A 24,099-nucleotide genomic window follows, 5' to 3' on the forward strand; every position below is an offset into this window, starting at 1 on the left:
TGAATCACCTAAAACCGGTATACATGACCTGCATGCTATATGCACTGTACAAATGACGGACATACCGTTTCCAAGACTGTGCTAATATGTGGGAAGAGGAAGTACTTGATGTCCATTTCAGAGTTCACTTATTTCCATCTGGGCACCACTTGCTTGAATAATGTAGAGCATCTTATTAGTTTATTAAGCATTTCATTGCCTTGTCTCACAGGGCATAGACATATTTAGCATTTTATTATTTAGCATGCATGCTCTGTAAGCAGATATCGCTCCGAGTGCCCCCCTCGTCTCTATGTTTCTGAGTGTTCGGTAGAGATGTGGCAAGACCTCACCCAAATCTTAGCTGGGGGCGATGAGATGCTACAATAATAATGGCTCTTCCATGTCGTGTTTTTGCACTAAAGCATTTCACTTAGGGGGATGCTTTATTTATGAAATGAGTAACCTTACACCGTGGGTGGACGGTTCTGTGCCTCAGTCTACGGGGCAATTTGAGGAAAGATAAAAAGGGATCATACCATCTTTATAAAGAAAAATGATTCAAATGTGTCCCCTAGCTCAAATATGTCCAAATAGAACTGCTAGCCTTCACAAAATTCCACTGGATGCATTTTAATAAATCCCCTACTGGACAGAGGGCAATTTTTCTCATATGAATGTGTGAGGGTGGAAATATTTGCAGATAATCATTTAAAACTCAATTTGCCCACGTTCCCCCAAATATCCCATATCCCAAGTAATTACTTCTAATCAGTTGTGTAACGCCATGTAAATCTGTTTAAACTCCTTCACAGAATTCAAATGAGGAAGACACTGTTTGCCTTTGAGTTGTTAGAAATCAATTCAAGTGTTTATTGCAGACAAGAATGAGATTAAACTGATTTCCAATACAGAACTTTCCGTGCACAATATTAAAAAATACACAAAATAGGAGCTGTGTGTGTTTGTGTGCGTGCATGCCTGTGTTTCTCTGTGTACACAGAAATCAAAGGGTCTTTGAGGCGGTGGAACTGCGTCTGTGTCGAGGCCTTCGGTTCTTTTAGCCAGAGACTGTTGTGTTGCCATGGAAACGCCTGTTGAACGAGGGTTCTATGAATCTTTCAGCAACCCCCTTTTTCTTCCAACCACTTGGGATCTTTTCATAACCCACACAACATACAAACTTTCCACATTAGGGAGGGCACCCAGTCGCCACTAAATTGGTCAAAGTTTCATTACAATCTTTCGATACAGGGGGTCGGTTTTGTTTCATCAAAACAAAAACAAAAAAGGTATCAGCTGGAATAAATCTGATGTCTGAAAAAAAATAAACATCTTAACAACGCATGCATAAATATACAGTGTGCACATAGTTGCAAGCAAACATCACGCATGCTAAAAAGCTATTTGTTCACAGCTGGGAGACAGAGGCAAGCACTGCAACAACCTTCTCTTCCTTTCTCTTAGTCTCTTTCAACAGACCACGAGTGCCGGGTTAACAACGAGACTGTCAACGAATGTGCTTTCCTTTATCTTGTGTCCTTGTACTGAGACAATATAAAAAATAAAAAAAAGTAGTGCTGTAGTAAACGAACAAATTTCCAAAAACTTTTACTTTCTCTCACACCTTTGCACTCTCCTATATTTCTATAGAAGGTTTATGATTTGGGCTGAATATGAGCAGCCTGTAGAGACATTACATTATACATGTATGGACAAATTTCAGAATCTTGAAGAAAAATTTTTGTGAGTGCTATGAGAAGCAATTTTCTGGTTAGTGTTGCGATTGTGATGGGAATACAGACACGAATGTTAATCGATATTTCAGCTCAGCGTAAAGACAAGGAACAGTGATGGGAGATGCTTGAACAAACACTACAGGTCCCAAGGTTTGCCGGCATACACATAAGACCTTGTCACTGCCGTCTGATACTTCAGACGGTTGGACCTTTACCATGAATGATTAATCCACTTCAGCTTTTGTGTGTCCTGGAGGGAAGATGCAGCATTCTGGCACATTAAGACTTCATCCAAGCAAACTTTAATAATGAGGATGCTTTATACTACCTAAGCCCACTGAATGTCCTTCTCTTTTTGCTGCCATCAATTTGTGTGTGTGTGTGTGTGTGTGTGTGTGTGTAATATATATATATATATATATATATATATATATATATATATATATATATATATATATATATATATATGTGTGTGTGTGTGTGTGTGTGTGTGTGTGTGTGTGTGTGTGTGTGTGTGTGTGTGTTAATTTATCAAGTCTGAGAAGTTTCATCCATCTACAAGCCCTTTGAAACAAGCCACTTTAGGATTGTATGTCTTTTAACTACAGTCAACAGTCTGAGGGTCTGACAGTACTGATTTTGCATAATGAGGAAATTCTTGTGTTTACAGTGTTTAATTGGATATGCACTGTGTGGCATTTACTATTTTTTTTTCTTTAGACAAATGTAACCATGCAACAGATATCATGCCGGTTGCCTCTGAACAGGTGTGCATGAATATGCTGAGCCTGTTTCAACACAGAATCAGAGGTGGATGAAGTAATCCAAAACTGTACAAAAGTACAAATACACAAGCAAAAAACATTTCCACCTAAGTAAAAGCAAACAAGAATAGATTTATATTTTACTTGAAGTGTTGAAATTAAAACTAATTGACATTTTTTCATTTTCTGGATTGGTGCTGCTTTATGTTTATTTTTTAAAAGGCTACATTTAAATCATTTTTAAGATTACAGTTTAATCTACTTACATTACTGTGACTACTAGTGGGCTAGCATAAAGGCATTTTAACTACTTAATGACAACAGACATAGATAAACGGTTAAAGTTGTTTTGGTTATATGATCTGATGATCACACTACTCATGTTGTAATATTACATGGTGACAGTAAAAGCCTAAAGCAGTATTTGCACTGTAATTTCAATACAAGGAAAGATTCTTTTTAAAATGGTGTCAATCGCAACTGTGGCGAAGGAGGTAGAGCGGTCGTACACCAATCCTGCAGTCGTTGGTTAGATACTCCTCTGGACACATGTTGAAAAGTTCTTGAGCAAGACACTGAACACCAACTTAGTTGCTCCCGGAGAGCATTGGCCCAGCTGCATAGCAGCTCCCCCATCAGGGTGTGTGTGATTGTGAGTGTGAATGGGTGAATAAGAAGCAATGTAAAGCACTTTGACTACCAATAGGTAGAAAAGCGCTATATAAGTGCAGACCATTTACCAATTAATCATATTAATTTATAAATCAACTGGGACTGCTCTGCCAGAGTTCTAAGCGCAGTAACACCAAGAACTCACTTTGCAGTGCTTAATATCTTATAGAGGTAGGCAAAGCAAATGTCAAGTTCAGAAAACGTTCGGAGCGCTGGTAATTGTAGTCAACTGTTTAAATGACTTTGACAGAGTGAACTGGGCAAAGTATTAAATTGATCCCCATTTCAACCTACATGTTATCATGAAGTCAACAAGCTTTAATGTCTGGAAATAGACCATTGATCTGACCCACCTAGAGCACAGCTAATATGCCAAATAGGTTTTTTTAAATAAGGCCATGGAAGGAAGAACTAACACTATCCCTCCTGTGCCTGGTTTAGTGAATTGATGGGTGTCTTGCTTTTGTTTCATAAAAAGATAAAAATCAATTATATAGTATATTACATGTGTAAAGAAAAGTTATTACTAGGACTGCAACTAAAGATTTTTTCTTTGTTGATTAATCTATCGATTCTTATCCCACCCGTTAATATTCACTGGGACACCCACGGGACAAAGACATAAAATCCTGAAGTTTATCACAATTGCACCAGTCAATCACAAACAAAACTCCACAAACTATACCTTTTTAGAAAGAAGAACCTCACGATTCCAATGATATAAACCAATTTAAGCACCAGACTGAAACGCACAACTTAACTTGGTTGTGATTGAACACTTCTTAGCTCTTACAGCCAACTAATGGTGTGCGTTCCCTGTGATGACGCAACAATGTTGTAGCCAATGAAATAATAGTTTCAGGGATGTATAGTAACTCAGTAAATGGGAGTTGTGCCTATTTCATTGCACATGTGGGGCAGCACACTCAACAGGCGCAAGCAGTACACAGAACATTCCAGTTTGCAAGTACGAACATCTTACTATCTATTTACGAAGCATCTAAGCTTGTTACGTTTGTCAACGTATTGACATGATCAATTATGTCTATGCGTCGTCCCACCCCCAGTTATTACTAGAGACATAACAACTTTGATTTTGGAGTAAAAAGCATATATATTTTGCTCAAAAATGAATTGGTGTAAAGTAGCCACAATTCAATCTACTTAAGTGCCTTTAAAAAAATTAAATACAGTAACAAAGTTCACTTCATTACTTGCTAGCACTGCAGAAATCACAGTCAAATCACTACTTTATTTGTGGAGAGATAGACTGCACACCTTAATCACAAGAAAATGTGATAACTGGACTTTTAAACTCCTCTCAAACCAACAAAAGTTTCTATCCACTTACATTCTGACCTTTCAGAAAGAGACACAGACACCCCTTAACCACAATATCAGAAGTTCTAATATAGAAGAAATAAAATGTTTATAAAGGCAGCATGCCCACCAGGACAGGGCATTCTGAGAAATTCTATTTCCCCTTCATCAGAAAAGCAGGAATTCATTTTGTAGAATGACTGTGCTTAGTAGAGGACCCACTTGAAGATCAAACTCCATTAAAGAGAAACTGCTCCTAAGTGTCTTTTGCCTTTGCTTTTGTGGGTTTTCATATGGTCCTGCCTCAAGTGCTGTGGCATTTGAAGCAGTAGACATCTGCATCTGTCTTTGGGTTTTTACTATATCCTACTATTTTACTTGTATTATTGCTTTTTTCTGGCCAAATTAGCTTGTACCATTGCAAGATTTTATCACAGCGATTTCTGAAAACTAGCAAATGTTTATTTCAGGAAAAAAAAAAGGTTATCCTTTATGTGTCTGATATGAAAAATATTCAAAGTGCCAAAGAGACTTCTTTGTTTCTAAACTAGCGTGTTACAAACTATTGGTTACCTAAAGGCATTTCTGATATTGCATTCACAAGAATGGACCAAGGGATGGATAACCCAAAAAAATAATGCCTCTGGCTACAACTGTTGCCAGCACATTTTCTTAAACTACTGTGTGCAATGCTTTGAAACCCATGTTGTAAAGAAGTTGTGTTTATTGATAATATCTCTAGGCACCATCTGTTCAGATTTCATTAAGATTTCAACACGTTCCCAAATAAATAAGTACAATAGCAAAGTAAAAGGTGTTTTAGATGTCACACACCTCACAGTTATAACTTAACGTTAATGTCTTTTCCATATGTACATTTTGAATTGAATTGATGAGTTGACAGTTCAATCCTCAAAAAATTTCTTTCAAATTTTAAATTGTCTGCACTTATAAAAGCACTTTTCGACCATTCACCCCTTCACACTCACACACCGATGGGAGAGCTGCTATGCAGCTGGCCAACGCTTATCGGGAGCAACTAAGTTGGGGTTCAGTGTCATGCTCAAGTGACCAGAGGAGCCGGGGATCGAACCAGCAACTGGGGGATTGGTGGACAATTAAAGTTACCACCTCCTGATGTTCATTACATTTACGTGAAAAATTGTGGAACACAAAACTATTTATCTGTATTATAATACATTTTTTGTAGGAAACGTAAATATTCACCTTTAAAGTCCATAAATAAAAAAAAAACCCAGTTATGCACTAGCACTATAATAATTTATGGTAACGCAAATAATTAAGTTGTTAAAATTGGTAAATTTAAGTTGGCTTTTAGAAAAACTGAGTTGAGGAAATGCAAACTGTTGATATGAAGTAAATAAAATATTTAAGTACAGTATGTCTGAACTAAACCAGTCAAAACAAATCTAATTCAACTGGTGTTACAAATTGGAATAGTACAATTAAGTTGGTACGAAAATAAAAACATTTCCAGTGTATCTCACTTTAAGTCATTCTGGGTAGAAGAATGTCCAAAGTGACTTAAAGTAAAGCAAATGTAAATAAAAAGAGTATTTCACTCCGATAACGCTGCAAGGCAATGAATTTGGACACAATTCACGATTCCTATTCCTATTTTTCTGTCAAATCGTCAACAAAAAGTCAGTTAACAAAAAGCCAGGAAATAAAAGGCTTCCAGGTGAGAAAGAGAGATGCGCTTTTGTCTGTCAAGTCAAAATTCTCTCAAACAAAAGAAACTACAAGCTGGGGCTAACTTCGTTCGGTGTTATTTTGGCAGCCAGATGTGTCACTTTGTCAAATCACTTTGAAACTGTGAATTTTCAGAGTGGTAATTCAGCTGTTGACAAGCCAAAACAGGTCTCTGGGCCTGCATTTTAAGTCTATCGCAATTCCTCATACAGTGCACAACCCCAGCTTAGAACTGTGACACATCCTATACATTTAAATATGGGTTCAGTGGCGACGTGTGACAAAATGTGAACCCAGCAGTGCTACAATGATATTATCACTGATGTGCTACAGTAAGTTAATATGCTAAATGTATTAGTGAAAAGATGCCCAACTAGTAGCTGAAACATGCTTTAAACCATGGTCTGTCTAAGTCAGCTAACTTTACTTTGCGGATTCATCAGAATAAACAATCCATATACAGTACATTACACTTTTTTGCTGGCACTATAAAAATATTTTTGAACCCCAGCACATCGTTTCAAACCTGTATGGTACGAACTGAGAAATGTTTCATTTACCCTTCTAATTAGTTAGGTAGAAAAGGTAATAATGGAGGAATGTAGAGGCTGGAGAACAGTGAAAGGGACATCATGACTAGGCTTCTGCTAAGCCCCATTTAATAGCCCAGTGGGTGAGTGAAACCAGTGGTTGGGTTAATGACTTTTAAAAGCCACTTACACTGAACACTGTTTCACAGACGCAACAGTTTTTTGCACAATCTAAAGATTGAGATTATTCAATTCCTTGGGTGAACTGACCAACAAGGAGGTCAGGCTTCAGGGTCAACAACACATCTGTGAACTTAAGAGGCAGATATCCCTCTCAAGGGCAGGTTCTGCCGCAGGACATGAATGGACCCAGCTGAGAAAAGAAAGTCTTCTTAATTATCATGCCATCCTCATGTCACTAATACCTCAACCTCATGGCTCTTTTAATACTAAGAAGCGCATTACTGAGGAGTGTATTACAATGTGCACCTCTTCTCTTACATCGTCTTACAACAGAAAGAAGCAGCAGGCGAGAGGAATTAGGAGAGTGGGAGAATCCCCAAAGACAATCCAGTGAGCACCGAACACAGCACAAGATGAATGCATTTACTCTAATTAGAGAGAATGATGGCTTATCACGATCACTATAAGCTATCATTCACAGACTGTAGACCTAATGAGCTATTATCTCCGCATGTGCCGAACATCAAGAGACTGAAGCAGCTATATTTGTTTGTTCATTGCTCATCTACGCACTCTTACATGGCGAGAAAGACGTTTTTCAATTCCCAACTCCCAAGAGTAAGGGCCGCTCTGAGCATAATTGAAAACAAATACATAAACTGAATGAAAAACGCTTGAGAAAGGACAGGATTTATCAAATGCTTCTACACTGTCAGCTACTTTGACTTCAAATACAGAAAAGGAATGGCTAATAAGTTCATTGAGTAGCCATAAAAAAGATGAGCGCTCCAGGCATTGCTGCTTGTGTTCATTAGCAACATCCTTGCATTTGTCTGTCCGGACCCTCATATAAAAAAATGAGATGCCAAGACCTTGAAGATGGTTTTAGTATTTTTCCTTCCTCCAAAGAGCTGGCCTGTTAAGTACATCACATGGGGCCTAGAGTGCGATGTGATGGAATATAGACTGACTTTAAATTAAATCATATTACAAGTTTTATGATATTTCCACTCTGACCTTGATGCCAAAGCTTTTGCAAATCAAAGATTTCTCATATTTTTTAAGACCACCAAGTCATAAGGGAAGTGATCTACAGTGATTAAAAACATGCCACAACAATCATGATGTATGATCATTTTAACATCACTCGAACGGTAACTACGCTTTAGTTTAAAAAGACAGATGTGCTTCCCAGATATCAAAGACTCAAACAGATAACAGAGCATTGATCTGGCCTATATGTTTAAAGCACTAGAGTATGGAAATGTGGGCAATCGACGTGTAAAATGTCTCTTTCCCTTTGGCATTTTAATGTTTTGTAGCATAAATTACAATAGCTTAGAGAGAAAATGCATATCAAACATATTATTTCCCCCGATTTGCTCTTGAAAAATTACATTTGCAGATTTTTGACACTTATACCATACTGTATATCCTGCAGGAATCATTAAACATTGCGTGCTGAATGAAATGAGTATCAAATGTATGTACACATAAATCAGTTAGCATAATGTGCATAATACCACTGGCAGGGCTGCAGAAGATACTGTAACAGGCAACACAAGCCAACAATTACTCTGCCCCCCTACCAATTGGTTAAAGAGGCCATATTATGCATAATTTGGGTTATTTGTATTCAGGGGAAATACTAAAAAAGTTTTTGGACAATTTAGTTCTTTTTTCTAATACTTGTATGGTCCTCTTCATCACCAGTGGGACATCAACAGGCATCAACAGTTTGCTTCCTGTTTTAACCTGTTTTAAGCAGCGTGCTGTGTCCCGTCCATTTTCCAATCATGGTGTGTCTGGCCTCTACCCTGAATCTGCCTGATTTTGTCTAATCTGTAGTTCCCTGAGGCACATCTCTCCACATTGACAAGGTCAATGTCTTTATGAAACGGTTTGTTTTAGCTCCCGTCTCTTTAAGGCCCCACTCCCCTCAGGGCAGTTCCTTTCTGAGTGGCCAGTTTACAGAAGCCTGTTGGTGGGCCAAACAGAACAGTAGAAAACTTCTGAGCCATGGATGTATTCTGAGAGTGGGTGGGTGAGACTCTACTTTGTAGATGTGAAGAGCCAACTCAAAGGTCCAACTAAGGACTCATGACATTCATACATATGATTGCCCAGAACAATTTGGCAGCGTCTAGAGAAAGCCTCTGGATACAGCTCATTGACTCAACAGAATCGACAAAGCAAAGATTTAGTTTTTTGGACGATTTCATCTACATACATTAAGCTCACATGTTGGAACTTCAGTGTTTTATCATGCTGATGTCCATAATCATAACACTAAGGTCACAACTAAAAATATAAAAATGCAAAATATGACTGCTTTACCTCGACAGTTTCTTTGTACATTTACATGGACTGCACTGATTCAAGGTTTTTTATTTTTCCATTCAAACTTGAGTCTTTGTGATTCCAGTACAAGCATCACCCAGTTTATTTGCAGCATCATCCTCTTGAGATGTTTACAACACACTCTGTACCCTGTGTTCAATGAGCCACTCACAGCAGGGGGAGCTGACATATTGAATACTGTAGTCTGTGGTTTATTACTAAACATGTAAACTTGCAAGTGATCGTTCTTCCTCTTCCTATTCGGGCAAAAAACATTTCTAGCACCTTGTTAATACCTTTTTTTGTTGCACTGCCTCCTCCACTTCTTGCAGCTGCTCTATGATCTACTTTTTAATGTCATATTTTATTTACTCACCTAGAGGGATGTTTATTAAAGGGACACTTAGTGCCTTTTTTAAAAGATAACTCAAATACCTTATTAACAACCCAAGTCTCTCTGAACCATTATTCAGTGTAGCCAGGTTTTATCAAACTGTTAAACAGTGATGATTACACACTTAGTAATTTCCTTCACTCCATGTAACAGCCCTCTGCAGGCATCTCCCACACTCTTCCTCTTTGTAACCTGACACCCATGCTGAATTCACAGCACACCTCTTCATTACTGAAACTGTAGCTGACATCCAATTACGATAAGAAAAAACAACAGCAAGTGTTCAAATTCATTTGGACACAGATCATTCCTTCATTTGTACATTTCACATCTCCAGGTTCCAGCTAGTGAATCTGTGCGAGTGTGTGTGGAACCCCAGATCCCATTTATTGCCAGAGCACACTAGGCAAGAGGGATAGTACACCAGGATGAGGGTGTTCGTGTAGGAAAATGATGTTACGTGGACCAATAGGGAATGTCAAAGCTCTGAAGCTCATACAGCCAGCCATAGTAAGGCAGACAGATGTCCGAACAGTGGTGTTCTTGGCTGATCAAAAATGAGCCATGCTGCTGCATTTTTGACCATGTGGAGAGGTTTAATTGTGCGTGCTGGTAGCCCAGTCAGTAATGTACTGCAGGGGTCAAGACAAGATACAACTAGTGCCTGCAGGAGGAGTTGCAGCAACACATTCACATCTCCCAGCATCAGATAATGATGCTTCTCAAGGCATTAAAATGCACCGCTTTTTTACGTCCTTTGGCATCTCAGGTACCCTGTGGCATCACTGTTGGATGCTCCAGGAGGGCGGAAATTTGATATCATGGGAAGGACTTCACATACACACACACCTTCAGGGTACGGTTATGTTACAAAATATTAACAAATATATAAAATTACAAACGTACATGTACTAGTGTCAAACCCAGTCTCTTGTGCGAGTGTCTTTAAATACTATGTCATTGCTTCAGGCATCAGGGTTTCCACTGCACTTCACTGAAAGCTTCTTGTGTTGATCACAGACACAAATGGGTACCTCAATCATGAGCATTCAACGCAAAAGTACCGCACAAAGTGACGCCTGGGAATGGGAATAGGCTGGTTGGGTAGCAAATGTATTAAGGTGGAGTGGCCTCTGATCTATCTCATGTTGGAGAAGGTAAATCTGCATGTCTGAGAGATGGAGGATATGTAGTCAGGAAAGCCCAGCAGTTAACACAGATGATGTCAACTTCACGTTGTCTAGTCACCCTGCATGCTCACTGTGCCAATTCATTTAAATTAGGCGATTTACTGTAAATGAGGTGATGCAGAAGAGGTGCCAATACTTTTATTTTAATTTTTATTATTATCAGTTGAATTTAAAATGTAACTTTACAGCTTCAGCATTTACCTCTAAACCTTAATGCAATTAATAAAACTGATGGAGCCCCAGATTGTCCAGAGCCCTACTTCTGAAACTAGTTGAATCAGCTCTCTTTGTTCTACAAAGAGGAAGTTGTTTTGGTGCCTTACGAATGTGGGTTGATAACCTCCCCCAGAGCGCAATACAAAAACACATTCATTTTTTATAGCTTTGCCAAAGCCAGCTTACAGGTTCTTCACACTGCTGCTAGCCTTCCTTTACACAGCATTTGAATCTGACACCAAGAGAGCATGGATGGCAGGGGAGGATGGATGTGCTGATGGATGGATGTGTGTGATGCAGAGTGAAAGTATTTCCCTAGAATCCGTCAGACAGCTGGAGCTTGCTGTCACCCTACAGCACTACAGCAACTAGGAGATGAAACTCTACCAAGTACGATAAAAATCATGTCACATAACTTTTCAATTGTTTTTAAAATGCTGGAAAAAAAAAGTTGCTCGTACTTGTGACTCATACAGCAGGTAATTAAGATATCCACAGAGCAAAATACAGCTTTATAGCCCTGCACCAAACCTGCACTTTGGTATTCCCTTCATGTTTTGTTCAAATTTCAATTTTGAAAGACACCCACATAAGATGCAATGGGAAGATAGTTTGTGTAACAGCAATAAAACTTCCAGTGTCACTGCAGACCAACACTGACCAATTGCAATGACTCAATACTACACTTGAGAAATACAGAGAATTAAAAGCTATTGTTTATGTTCCACGTGGATAAAGAATTATGAACCAGAGGGACGGTGCTCCTGAGGTGATTCTGGAGGTGGGACACTGGGCTGTCAGTGTTGAAAGATACTGAAAACCAGGCATTTCTAAATTTTTTGAATCCAAAATAACCTACTAAGGACATAATCACTGGTATGCCTGAGTGTGGAGATATTTTACCAGAAAACATCAGATATAATTTTCCATCCCATGAATCACTGTTCACTGTAATAGATCAATAGAGCTTGCACTAGAACTCTGCCCTATTTTTCAGTCTTATGCCTCAAGCCTGATATTCCATTTCTTACAGTATCTAGAATGGAGATAACTAGGGACAGCACTCATCTGCACAACTACCAGCCTACTCAAGATGTATTAATCTCACTTGTTTCCGTTACAGTGTGCTTTGTTTCTGATTTGTTCATATGGAATAAGTGAGTGCAAGAGAAGAAACAGAAGGGCAGAAAGAAGGATTAAAAGATTGAGACTACAAAAAAAAAGAAAGAAAGAAAAAAAAAAAGGCACAGGACCAGATATAAAAAGTTCAGGTACAATCGGTTTTGGAGTTTGTTCTGCACACTGCTGAGGTTTTTGAATAATTTACTGGGTGCTTAAATAGCTTCTTGCTGCAGGTACTGAGAGTTTGGGTGGCACAGACTGCGAGGCTTGCTGATCGGGCACAGACAGAAACACGCACAGAGATTTGAGAGTTGGTTTAATTGGTTGAATGAGCTCAGACAAGAATAATCTACTTCTATTTTTCTTGCTGTTTTTCTAAAGTTTATTGCTGTTATTCTGCTGTGTCTCTTTCTTGGTTTCATTCTTAATTTTCCTTTTTTTCAAATTTGTACATTTCCCTTTGCTTTCTCTATCCCCGTCTATATATTCTCTTGCTCACTACTTTTTCCTTGCATTTTCACCACCTTCCTTCATTTTCACTAATACTATTTTGTCTGTGCGAAACCATTAATAATGCAACAAAGCTTGGGTCCTTTGGATCTCATTTTATGCATTGACATGCGTATTGTGAGCGGTGAGCAGCTGTTGATGGTAACAAAATACAAACATTATTTCATTTACCTTGAACTTACCTTTAGTTCTGGGCTCTTTCCGTTGTGAATTTAATGGTCCAACAATAAAATTAAACATTTTTTTCTTTAATAGTATATGCATTTTAAAAAAAAAAGAAGTATAGATGTAGAGCTTTGTGGTCTACCAGCTACAGACATTTACTGAGCAACCATTATTTATGCTGTTTTGTATAACATAGAAAGTTACATCCGGACTTGGTTGTTATTTTAGCAATATTGATGTGGATAAAATTGTTGGTACCATTCTTTTTAAAAAGGAAGAACCTACAATTTTCCAAAGTGACAAAAGTAATAAAGAAAAGTAAAATAAATCTAACTTTGATTTTCATTTCTGATGAATTTTTTACAATAAAAACAGCATGGACAGATTCTAGAAAAGCTCGTTAATAATTGGATTATAGTGATATTTCAAGCTGTTTTATATTTTTACCTCCAATTAGCACCACACATGTTTAATCTTCTAATCTGTCATTTAGCTTGTTGTAATTGGAGAAAAACAGTCTCCCTGTTGTTTGGGTTGGCCTTTGTTGCATCATTTAAAGTATTCTATTGAATCAAAATCAAAAGCAAAGTCAGATTTATTTTTGAAAAATCTATTACTTTTGTCCGTTTCAAGTTATTCCAGAGAAAACTGTAGGTTCTTTCTTTTTTAACAGAAGGGTATCAACAATTTTATTTCACATATGTACTTCAAAAATTATTCTGATAATTGACAACAGTGCATTTTTGGCCAGACAAAAATAATTATCTGTTCATTATATTTTATAGCACACTAACCTTTAGTTTTTTTAAAACCATTCAGTGCTGCTATTGGCTGTACTGACTGACCTCAACAGTTGCCAAAATTATTTCTTGGCAGATTGGCAGAAGAAAAAAATATTTACTAATCACTGCTTAATTCAATCACCATTAATAAAAGAAAAAAGGTCACTGCCTATCTTTTACTGATCACAAACTGTTGGACAGCATTGGCCCTGTCAATCATTCAGTGCATCAGTTTCAGCTTCCAGGTATCAACGTGAAAAACGTAATCATCCATGTCTGCTGCTTGGTACTGTCTTAGTGCCACTATTCTATTCTCACTATTATATAGCTAAAACAATAATAAATTCTTAATAAAGTACAAATTTCATTGTTAAGTTTTACACATTTCATGACAAACTTCCTCAGTGCAGCTGTAAAACTGCTGCAGGCAAAAATCAATCAAAGCAGAGTACAGTCGTGTGAAACTCACTCAGTAACTTCACCCAATAATGGTTTTGTCCATCTTCTCTGAATTTTCACTCCTCCACAAGTTAACATTTTGCAGCAACCACTTGAAATTACCAACACATTTCTTTTTTACTAAACTAAGGACATTTCACTTAACTTAATGCTCATCTTTTCACTTACTGCTGTTTCTACAAGTGCTTATTTTTCACTCTTCGTTGCAAATACACCAAATCTAAAAATACTTTTTTACTGTCGTATTCTTTTGTAGTGAGAAAAACTTTGAGAAAGGTTATAGTTATATCTACTTCAGGGTCCTGCTAGTTGGAGTTAAGTTTTTAGTTGTTTTTTTAGGTCTCTGTACACCTGTTAATTTGTGTTGGTGTGTACTGTACTGTGTCTGTTTACATAAGTGGGAGTAAGCAGCTGAATTTGTCTGCTGTGTGCAAGTGTGTCCATTTAACTCTACTTGTTTAACGTTGTGGCAGCAGTTGGTTGGTGTCACTGAAGTCACCTACTCCTCTTCCTTCTCTTGCAGCTAGTATTGGGATTTCAATCAAAGTTTCATTTCAATGACAGATACATTTTAAGACACCTTTTCAAATAGAAGCCATGAGAAATGGGTTAATTGTTCTCAAAAAGACAATCAAGTATAACTCTTGTTTTCAACTCACTTATTCTTTCTTAAAACACACACAAAGTGAGAGCGTGAGACACAGCAGTGTCATCTTAGATCATGCAGACATCAATGGCTGGTTATACAGCAGTCCCTTCTTTCAGCCCACAAGGGACTGGGAGCCACAGAAGTCTTTCCAACACTAGTTGAAGACAATGATACTCAGCCATCCTCACAGACACCAAGAACGTCAAATAGACACACAGTATATGCACTTACACACATTCTGTACACACAAACACAGTGACTCAGTGTTAAGTCATAGATTTTACTTCACAAACGCACACATATGTGCACGCTCACACGCACCTTGGTTGCAGAAGGTCTCCCTTTGAGTTCACACGTCAAACTGCACGACACACTCCACCACTGCACCGAGGCAGGAACACAGAAATAGCACACACTGAGGAAAAAGTAAGAGGTCTGAAAAGAAACTGATACAGCTGTGATACAGGAAGCCACAGTGGCAGGGAGTTTCCCAAATAAAAGTTCTCCAAACTCACAAGTATGTGATATCAGGAAAAAAAAAAGAATTATTGCTAAAACAAAATTCAACACAACTTTTAAGGAAAATAATAATATTTTTAACAACAAAATACCTATTTGCCTGTTAGTAGTGCGTTAGTTGTGAATAGATGAACAATTTGCTTTTGCCAGTTTCATATCAGATCCACAGTAAAAAAAATTAGTAATTTCATTATTATTGTATATTAATAGTCACACAGCAAGTTACAGATTTTGTTTGTAAGTGAAATTTAGGTATTACCATTGGTATATGATTGGAATTGGCAGATACCCTGAGTTAATGTATGATAACATATATTGGAAGAAGTCAAATTTATACAGTACATGCCCAAAAATATCCTTTAATGTGTTTTTTTTAATAGGCGAGACTTGGAATATTCCTCAAACAAAGCTTCATCATGCCATAATAATGTCAGGATATTAAACATTGAATCTGGTTTTAACAAACTTCTTGTCAATGTTGAGGTACCAATATGAACTGCCATTCACAGTACCAAACTCACCTTAATAATTAATGTGTCTCCTTTTGAAGGACTCTGCAAACATTATCCTTAAATGGCCCAATGCAGTGAACTGCCTTGTTTTCTGTGACCTTCTTATTTCAATGTGTTTATAGACTATTTTTTCAGAAGCCTTGCAACAGCCACCATCATGAATTCATTTAACAAATATGAAGTGGCCACTCATCAGCTAACAATAATACTGGAGAAATTATGAAATACACTTCGGTACTGATGTCTAAATAATAGACCCCTCAGCAGTGTGTATGTGTTTTATCACCCAAATTCAAAACCTTCAATTAGGGGCATTTAGAGAAGTTTCACCAATCAGGTGTAGAGACGACTAAACACAGTCAGCAGAGAGGAAGCGGAAACGAGGAGTTTCTTGAAAAAACTAGATTTCTTCCTCTATATTTTTTCACATTTTCTCTCACTCAAAAGTATTGGAACACGACAGGAGTTTCTCCAGTGATGTGCTGTGAAAATGATACAAACCGTGGTCATAGTCAATTCAAGAGTTTGGAATCCACTGATAAAGAAACTATATTCTTTATCTATACTTGTGCAATATAGAGGCTTATCTAACTAATCAGCATGCTTAGAACTGCTTATCCAACAGTTGATGACAAAATTATTGTAATAACTGGAAAGAAAAGCCCTAAATCAGTAAAGTCAGTAAAGTCAATAACAACCTCCACTGAGTGAGCTGAAGGTATCACTGTGTATTATTTGATGAAAACTTCATGAGCAGAAATACAGAGGCCATATCTTTCTGTGTGGAGTTTTTCCATGTTCTCCATGTGCCTGTGTGGGATTTTTCTGGGTAGTCTGGTTCCCCCCCAGGGTCCAAAGACATGCACGTTAGTTTAATGGGTGAAATTGTCTGTAGATGTAAATTTAAGTGTGAGTGGTTATCTCTCTGTGTCTGCCCTGAGATAGAATGGCAACCTGTCCAGGGATTACCCCACCATTCCTCTAATGATGGCTATGCTTGTTACCATCAAATAAAAAAGATGATATTTTCTAAACTTTCAAACAATATACTACATCTTCAGTGTACAGCAAAAACAAATGAGAAGACTTGCTGTTTCAAGAGGGACTGTACGTGTGCAACATCATGTATTCTTTCCAAGCAAGAATATAAATGGAAAAACATCTTCACTCTAGAGTATGTGTCAGCCCTAGTCACACAGGAAAAAAGAAATTCACATTTCCTGTGAAGGTTCCTAAGACTGAGTTCCAACAGGTGAGCAAAACAAAAAAACAAAAAAAACAGCGCCTGTGTCTGTTGTGTGGTGAATTTAAAATAGCAGCAACAGGCAGAGTGCATGAATGCTTTTAGCAGCTTGTGTGCGTACATGTACAACCGTGGGTAAAATTAGGAATTAGAGCAGGGTAGAGAGGAGAATGTCTGCATTCAGTGTGGGTCAGTGCTCAGTGCGCAGCCTCTCTCCTTGTTTTCCCATGAGGCTGCTATAAAAGAATATCTGATGTGGATGCAGAAAGTGAGGGAGAAGCTGAGAGGACAAAAAGAATGCTTTATCAGTATGGCGTTCAGAGCCAGGGGGTGCTATTTTATGCTAACATTTGCCACAACTTCTACTGAAAACACATAAATGTGTTTTCATACATGCTCACAACCAAGGAAAGGCTGAAATAGGTGGGGAGAGAGAGAAGGTAAATAAAAGTTAGAGTAACCAATCGGAGGATGTGATTAGGCGAAATGTGTTGTAGAATTTTCTCTGCAGAACAAACATTTTTTAAATCTAAATAATTCACTTTCTGGTTCCTAGCTTTATGTTGGAGGGGGTTCTGTCCACTGACTTGGGCACAAAGAGGAAACACACAAGAGGACGGACTGCCCTGTTAAACAGATGTGTGTAAAAGGTTAAAAGTGCTGTGGACATAAGAGGGATTGGGAGAAATATACAAGGCCTAAACATTGAATATACTGCAGCTGGATGTTTCATGTCAATCATGAGTGTTTGTAAAGTTATGCCAATTTTGACCTTTACAATTCACTGAACTTTTTATTCCTGGGGCAGAATGATGGTACAACTTACAGTTAATCCAAAAAAAAAAAATCAGGCTTTGGATCACATTGGTTTAATTTATTTTTGGATTCTCTGAAATACTTTATACAGACTTTGAGAAAACTCAGCTCAAAAGGGAACGTGGGCGCCATCTTGTGATGTATGTGGTCTGTTAACTCCTGCTTGCTATATTGGTCAAAATAGGTCGCCTCAATATGCTTCACTTTGTTTAGCTAAAAACTTGATGGAGATAGGAGGGGTGACGAGGGGGAACAGAGACCCTACCTGTAGACATTACACTGCATTAGCAGGAAATACTATTTAGAAAAACATTAACAATGAATAATTTAACATTTTTCCAGTAGTTCTGTGCAAGATCTGATAATTTGAGTTAAGTTAAGTTATATGACAAAAGTACTGACCTACTATGACAGCAGCACTTACCTACTGTGGTGACGATTATCAGAAAAAACACAGCCTCCAACAAAAAGGGAGTGGAAATCTAACAAGATGGTGCCCATTTCCCCCCAACACTTAATAAAAAGTGTGATGTCAACTTCGCATTCTCTATTGCCGTGACATTTAGGCCTATGATGAGTGTATGTAAACTTTTGATTCAGGCTGTACAACCCAAGAGAAAACAATGGAAACAAAACAACAAAAGTACTTTTTGCCGTCAGAGTGTTGGACTGTTCCTTATGCGGGAGAAGCAAATGTGTCTATTTTAAGTATAGCGAGTGAGTATAGCGAGTCCTGCCCAAGGACCTCAAACTGTCACCTGGCTCAAATGAGACTAAAATACTATTGACATCTATTGGGAAACATCTACAACCTGAACATATTTTCCACTGAGACAGTTAGCCAGTGAGATTTAACTACAGTAGAATATAATGTCACTACACATTAGGAATTTAAAAAAAAAAATGAAATAATGACTTAATTTAACATCGCAGAGCTTCCCATCTGTCACTTTTCAACAAATAAGGAGACAAAATACAGTGTTAAGTGTTAAAATAGTAAACACGTCTTTGGAGAACATCTATTAGATCCGACTAAATGTGCCAGACATACCTACCAATTCCAAAGTGTGAGCCATTCTTCTTTAACGAAAGACTTTCAGCAGTCAACAACCTTTTAAGTACCAAATCAAAATGGGACGGATTCCACACAGCAACTTTTTGGGGATAATTAAACATACTTAATTGACTGTAGCTAACAATAATAAAGCTGCATGTGCTGCCCTTAGTTGGCATCTAACTCTATCTAATTAACAGTAAGAATGGTACTGCAGCAAACCATAGTGCATTTTCTGACAGTTGACAAACCGTGTTTTTATCTTCTGCACTGTTGGTTGAGCTATCTTTAATCCATTTTATCAGTAATTAATAGATGATCAATTAATCAGTGAGATCCCTAAACAACAATGTAGTTAATGTTGTGAATAAAAATCCAAAGGCACGAGGTACTGGGACCTGCTGCTCTTTGCCTGGTGTATTTCTCTACTGTGTTCATAAATGTGGTAAATACGGCAAAGAAGCATTTCAAAAAAATACTTACATTCAGTTATTTGCTATTGTGAAAGCTGTGTTGGATTAATTTTAAATAGCAAATAAAGTATTTTTTTTATGATTGGACCTCAAAAAATCTCTGGAGGGGAAAGTGATTTTTTTTTGTTATTAAACAGATTCTGGAAATAGTTTGTCCTTCAATAATAATTTAAAAAATAAACTGAAGACAAAAAACTGAAGAAAAAAAAAAAAAAAAAAAAAAAAACTTCAACCTCATCCAAGCCTTCAACCAAAAATGTTCCCTGATACTGGATATTTTCACATAGCCTTAAACTAATTGGTCAGTATTGGCACAGCTTGTGGCACATATCTGTTCACACAAATTAACAAGCGAAGGCACATCTGTGCTATACTTTCTGATTTCTGGGAGACATTCTGCTCCATTTGTGTTGGTACAGCTGTCTTAAATCTGGGTGTTGCCAAATCCTCTCCCAGCGAAAGAAACCTTGTAGCTCATACCAAAAAAAAGGTAAAGAGGAAAAAGAAGAAACAATGACAGGAAGAGAAAAGCTTGAGTCTGTGGAAGACGCACAGACGTGGCAAGAGGTCTCCAGGGTCAGAAGTGGCCCTGACAACTTTCAGACGGGCATCACACTAATGATAGCTACTTAGTATGATGCAATGATGCCATATAGAAACTCTCAGAAAAGTGAAAAGTGGAAGTGCATCATTTAGCAGCACATCATTAATAACTCTATTCTATTCACTGGCTGTGCTAACAGACGTTTATATTCCCCCTATTTGTCAAATCAGTAACTGGCAGGTGTCACAACTGATTTTGTTAACACAAAACCAGGACTGTCAACCATCCAGTGACAGCTCCAGGATTATTTTAACTGCAGTGGTTACTGGGTGACTTGGGCGTTTGGAAGATCAGGTATGGGAACAGCAGCAAAATGAGAGTATGCAGCAAAAACACCTGTTCATTGACTCACTTCTCCATTATGAGTCGATACTTGTGAAGTTTAAAAATCACATCTATTAAATGAATTAATGAGACAGATAGTCTTTCAAGGAACTACTTAACAGGGTGTATTTACATTTCATGAATCTCTGCCTTAAGAGAATAATACTACAAAATATAATAAGAGTGTTCTCACACTTTAAATATTTGTACCCTTAAAATGTAAGCAAGTGTATAAACATTATAGCAGGAAATGAGAATTTTTAAGTTTTGCAGGCAGGGAAGTCTTTTTTTTCACAACTCTATTAAAGACCAAACACACAAAACCCTAAGCTTCTCCACCATTTCTCCTGTAGGCAATTTGGTGACCATGTCATAAACCACATCAACCACAGAGGGTCCAAGCAGCCTAACAAACACACTATCACATGTCAGATGGCAAAACTGTGTAAAATTTCTCCCGTATGGCCCTTCATGCCTCAATACAGGATTTAATCAGTTAGGTTCAGCCATCTGCAAGGGAGCATGAAAGCAGACGCAACAGCCTGCATGCACATCACTGAATCACTATACATTTGTTGTCGAGTTTCTCTGATTAATCATAACCACATGCTGCAATTTCGATCCACGTCACCCCTAAGCCTGCATTTACTGTTGCACTAAGTCACACGCTGACGTGACACACACACTAATTATGAAAGGTCTGAGCAGAGAAACATAGCGTTGCACACGTTGCTCCTTAAACAGCCACAGGTGACAACAGAATAAGCGGCCTTACCTTTAACCACGTTTCCTCTTTTTCTTCATTTATGGCATTTGAATATTATATTCAAGTGCACTGGGCGGATGTGATTGCAGTTGTGGATGTTAAAAACCTCATCTTTGCTTAATTCCCGCATTAGATTAGAGTCTCAACTGGAACGGCTGATGAGGATGAGTTAAGCTAAGGTAAATAGCACAGGTGCATCGGTTAGCGTTGGTATCAGCTACTCTGCTTCTCTCGTTTCGTTTGCCTCGAAAACTTTCTCCTCTGTAGTTTAACCATGCTTGGCTGCGCTGCTCTTACACAGGTGGCCTGTTTCATCTCTTGTTTCGCTCGTAAAATGGCTCTGTGCGGATGGGTCCAGTTCACCAAGACGAGCGGTGGACGTTCAAATTCATTAGGCTAGTTTCACATGGAGCACAATGATTGATTAGTCGGTGGCCTTCACTGCCTGAGCAGAAAACGGAGGAAAGAGCCATAATTTATGTTGCCGTATTTCTACAAATGTACAAAAGAAACTGGCCTCACACTATAACCAGAAAAATACTACCACGAGTTTGTTACAAAAATAGTTTGTCTCTAAAACATAGCACTCTCATGCTAGCTAAGTGCTACAGCGCTGGGACTTCTTCTAATTCTTCTTCTTCTTCTTCTTCTTCTTTGTGTAGAATAGTATGTTTGTCTGTTCCCTTTAGTTTCGTGTCGTAAGACCACATACATAATCACATTAACATTTTGTCATTTGACCTAAGTCCTTATTATTATCTGTTAATTATAGATATGTTGTATTGCTATTTAAATATTGCAGTGGGATGCATGTGGGATTGCTTTTAAAATATATTCATTGTCAGCATTTCCCTTTCCCTATATGCCACTTTATTAGGATGGAGGAAACTTCCACAACAATGTTTCCGGCTTCCAAATCCCACCAATGCAACAGTTTAAACAAATGAATTATATAGTATTTAACAAAAGACAGCTTCAGTGACACACTGAGCCAAATCTACACCGATCCAAAATCTGTTTTCTCAGAAACATTCTAAGGTATGTAACAATGCACCGTCCTGGATTTCATTGTTGTGTTTCGTAGTTAAGCTGCAACAGTTATTTACATAAGTGTCAGAAAATCAGTTTGCTGCAAGAACATTGGACTTGACCAAAAGCAGTCAAAATAGCGGAGGTAGCAAAGATATGTAGACATGCATGAAGTCACATACATATATGCATGAGTACTCGCAACAAAAAAGGCATCATTCCCTAAATAGTCTGTACACAAGTTTTAAGCACCATGGACAACTCAGTGTTACAAACTATACAAAGTTTCAAGTTGCACTTATAGTTTTTTTTTTAGCTTGCTTGAGGTGTGAGGAGAAAACAAATGGACAACATAGTGTGTTTGAATATAATTAATATAATTAGATTGCACAGGTGTACCTAATAAATTGGCCAGTGAGTGTATCCTGTAGTTCAATTTACATTTTTACATCCCTTTTATTATGTCTTGTAAAAATAAGTTTAACTTAAATTTTAAGGGTGGCTGAACACTATATTCTACTTATATTGTTAAGATATACATACACTTATAAGTCACAAATGTTTAAAAAAATATATATATATCTTTAAAAAATATAACCAAATTTTCACATTTCAGTGTGATATAAACTTGCAGTGCAACAGTAGTAATGTTTATTTTAAACATTTATACATATGCACAATAGATATATAGAGGGCCTTCAGATATGATAGTGGGCCAGAGGTGGTAGTGGGAAATACAAAAATAAAAGTGAGAAAAATAAATGAGGCTACACATATTTCCTCTATGGGTATAGCTCTCTGTAGAGTAGGTTCAAAATACTACTTAATTATGGTATTGTTGTACCTGAATGTAAATGTGTACACAGACGTTTTTGACTGTAAAGTAAAATGATGATGTTTTTGTGGAAAGATTTTGACCTTTTACTTGAAATGTGAGAACTATGATCTAAGATCACAGACTCGCAGCTTGCTTGATGTGACGTGGCAATTACAGCTTTCTGTGACTTTAGAGCCATGTGTAGCAAGAATTACATAATCTATCATTAAACAAAGTTCTGGGCACCCATCATAGTTGTTAAATACTTTTACATGTGCTTGTTGCGCATTTTCAATATTGTGCAGCTTTCAGACTGAGCAAGCGAGGCAGTAGGAAACTGATTCAGTAAATTCTGTGTTTGGCTACTACTGTATACGTTTTAACAGTAAGTAGACAAATAAACATCCCCTGAGTTATTCTGCCTTGTGGTGAAAAACTAAACCTCATAAACTCCGGCAGCTCATAGTCCAGCAAGTCCCATTACAGCGGCACAAATGTTGCCTTTCTCTGGGAGAATGCCCGCTGTGCCAGGTGGCTTTACATTTTGGTCCACAGAACATCTGGCAACCTTACACATCCAGAAGGTTCTGTCTTAATCCCCTCTGTCCCCTGGGTGTGGATATGCCTGGCCTGTAGCTCCACCCCACACCCCCTCCCTGCTCCTCATCCCCAGCCAAACTATGACCTGCTGCAGCTGGACGGCAGCTCACTCTGTCCCATGCGGCCTGCTTCTAATCAAAAACAGCCACACTTGGCAGAGAAGTCCAGCAGTTATGATATTATGAGACAGCAGCAGACATTTTGAGATCCCACTGAGCAGTCAGTTATTTGGAGAGGGTCCCAGAACTCAGCTAAGAATTTTAAATAGAATTGTATTGTCAGTTGACATTTGCTACACTGGTTATTGCTTTTATAATAGATTATACCTTCTTTATGTCCTTCTCAGGGACTAAAAATGTCAAGTGAACTCAGTAAAAAGCATTTAATATTGATCTTTTTAAATTTCACATATTCAAACTTCTGTTGACTACCAGATTAAATAACAGGTCCATGTAATTCCATATAATGTGGTTTGTATATTACATTATAATGTGATTCATGTGTACCAGCCCCAGGGACACTCTACAGTGGTTTTTCTGAGACTTCTCCAACATCTATTTAACAGCCCTTTACTTTTCAGCAGTGATAAATGACATCAAGTAAAGAAACGTTGCC

This window comes from Channa argus, chromosome 15 (genome assembly GCF_033026475.1).
Source record: "Channa argus isolate prfri chromosome 15, Channa argus male v1.0, whole genome shotgun sequence".
Taxonomy (NCBI): domain Eukaryota; kingdom Metazoa; phylum Chordata; class Actinopteri; order Anabantiformes; family Channidae; genus Channa; species Channa argus.